The following is a 3022-nucleotide window of genomic DNA, read 5'->3' as shown; positions in this document are numbered from 1 at the left end:
CTGTGTCCTGGTGCAAACTCTCTTCGGAACGTAGGAGGAGGCAGTTTAACCTGTCGAGCCTGATATGTCATTCAATTATATCCTTGCTGATCATCTACCTCAACACCACTTTCCCGCGCTATCCCCATATCCCTTGATGTCATGAGTATCAAGATTTCTATCAATTTCTGTCCTGAACATGCTCAATGATTGAACTTTCACAAACCCCTGAGGTAGAGAATTCCAAAGATTCACCACCCTCTGAGTGAAGAAATTCCACCCTATCTCAGTTTTAAATGGCCTTTTAAATGAAACTTTAAGGAATACAAGCCCAGTTTCCTCAGAAGACAATCCCACCATCCCAGGGATTAGTCTGGTGACCCTCCGTTGCACTCCCTCTGTGGCAAGTATATCCTTCCTTAGATAAGTAAACCAAAACTGTACACAATACTCCAGCACGATCTCACCAAGGCTCGATACAATTGCAGCAAGACATCTTTATTCCTGTACTCATGACCCCTCGTGTTAAGGCCAACATACCATTTGCCTTCCTAATTGATTGCTGCACCTGCATGCGAGATTTTAGTGTCTCATGAACAAGGACACCCAGGTCCCTTTGGACATCAACACTTCCCAACCTCTCACCATTTAAGAAATATTCTGTCTTTCTGTTTATTCTACCAAAGTGGATAACTTCACACTTATTCACATTATATTCCATCTGTCATTTCATTCACTTATCCTATCCAAGTCCCCTGGAAGCCTCCTTGTAACCTCCTCACAGCTCACATCCTTTACAATTAGCATACTCTTCTCCATGCTGCAATTGTACATTTTCAGTGACTCAGATGGGGGTGTCCACCTGCATACCAGAGCTGATGACAAGCTGTTCATCTTGGCAAGACTGCGCACCAAGACCAAAATGAGTCAGTTCTTGGTCTGTGAGTTGCTGTTTGCTGATGACGCTGTGCTGACATCCCATAATGAAGTTCATTAACAGCAGCTTGTATATCGGTTCTCCCTGGCCTGCAAGGAGTTTGGACTGACGATCAGCATCAGGAAGATCAAAGTTATGGGCCAGGACGTAGAGACTCCACCTTCCATCAACAGCTTCACATACCTTGGATCAACAATCACCAGCAATCTGTCCCTTGATACTGAAATCAGCACCAGGATTGTCAATGTTGCAGCTGTCATGTCAAAGTTGAGAAGACGAGTGTGAACCGACAGCAAACTGATCGAAAATACAAAACTCCGCGTGTAACAGGCTTGTATTCTCAGCACCCTCCTTTACAGTAGAGAAGCATCAACAACTTATGCAAGCCAAGAAAAGCAGCTGAACAGCTTCCACCTCCGCTGTCTCAGATGGATATTGGGCATCTCCTGGCAGGACAGAGTGCCGAATGCGGAAGTACACCAGTGTGCAGGGATCCGCAGCATGTTTGCCCTCTTGAGTCAGCGGTGACTCTGTTGACTGGGCCAAATGGATGACGGTCACATTGCCAAATACATGCTCTATGGTGAGCTTGCTATCAGCATGAGACCAACAGGTCAGGGAAAAAAATCAAGTCCTTTGGAGAGGTTTGAGTTAATTCAGGAGAGTGGGCATGGATTTATAAATGGGAGTTCATGCTTGACGAATCTAACTGTATTTGTTGATAAACTATCTGAGAATGCTGATGAAGGGAATGCAGTGGATGTTGTTTATATGGATGTTACGAAAGCATTTTATAAAGTACCACATAAAAGGGTGGTTAACAAAATTGAGGTTCATGGATTAGGAGGGTCAGTGTCCATTTGGATAGTAAATTGTTTTAAAGACTGAAAACAGCGAGTCATATTAAATGGTTCTTGGTCAGACCGGAGGATAGTCGACAGTGGTGTTCCCCAAGGGTCAGTGCGAGAACCACTGCTTTTTTTGCTAAAGGTAAGTGACTTGGATCTTGGAATACAGAGTAGAATCTCAAAATATGCCGATGACACCAAACTTGGAGGAGTGGCAAACAGTGAGGATGATATGAACTGCCTGCAACAGGACAGTGATAGGCTAGCAGAATGGGCAGACAGGTGGCAGATGGAATTTAATAGTGACAAGTGTGAGGTGATGTAAAGGAATAGGGAGAGGCAATATATACTCTTTGGTGAGCTTGCTATCAGCACGAGACCAACAGGTCACCCACGTCTGTGATACAAGGACATCTGCAAAGCGAGATCTCAAGCAGACTGGGATTGGAGTCGATGCATGGGAAGTCCTTCCTGCTGACTGGAATTCCTGGAGAAAGGCATTCAGGAAGACCATGGGAAAAGCAGAGGACAAAAGAAATGACCAGATGGTGGGAAAGAGAGCTCAGAGGAAGGAAAAATTATCAGTCGACCTCGGGCCAATGATATTCATCTGTACCAGCTGCGGAAGGGATCGTCACTCACGAGTCGTCCTCTACAGCCACAACAAACGATGTTTAATACAGAAGTGACGTACACAGCGAGTGTAGCCCATCGTCTTCCGAGACGGACGGTTGCCTATTACAATTACAACCACAGCTACAACTACAAGAGCGAGTCAGAGGCTGGGAACTCTGCCGTGACGAACTCAGCTCTTGACTTGCCAAAGCCTGCCCACCATCTACAAGGCCTTCCTCTGATTTCAATTGTATACCCATTTATGATCTGGCTCTGTAGCTTAGTTGGTTAAAGCACCTGTCTAGTAAACAGGAGATCCTGGGTTCAATTCCCACCAGAGCCTTATTTCACAGTAACAACATGTTTGAAAAGTTTCATTATCAACATTAACATCTGTGTCTTGTGAACTTTAATTCAAAATACATGATGAATTTCAATCACATAAAAAAACAGCCTTTGTGAAGGATATGAGTTTGGAATGGCTGTTCCTCCTTGCACAGAATTTCAGTGCTGGTACATCAAAGTTAACTTCTTTGACATAAATTTGTTCACAGTTACATTCAACCTGGAAAACAGCTTGATATTAATCTCACTGAAGGAGAGTGTTTGTGTCATTATGTGTTGCTTTTAACCGAGACTGGGA

General features: G+C 44.1%; 1 non-coding gene across 1 annotated transcript; it reads left to right on the top strand.

The window, feature by feature from the left end:
- Positions 1-2648: 2648 nt before the first annotated feature.
- trnat-agu (transfer RNA threonine (anticodon AGU)) lies at positions 2649-2722 on the top strand. Its single transcript has one exon. It is a non-coding gene; the product is annotated as a tRNA-Thr (tRNA).
- Positions 2723-3022: the final 300 nt, after the last annotated feature.

The sequence above is a fragment of the Heterodontus francisci genome, chromosome 35 (assembly GCF_036365525.1).
Source record: "Heterodontus francisci isolate sHetFra1 chromosome 35, sHetFra1.hap1, whole genome shotgun sequence".
Lineage (NCBI taxonomy): Eukaryota > Metazoa > Chordata > Chondrichthyes > Heterodontiformes > Heterodontidae > Heterodontus > Heterodontus francisci.
This window is presented reverse-complemented; position numbering and strand designations above follow the sequence as displayed.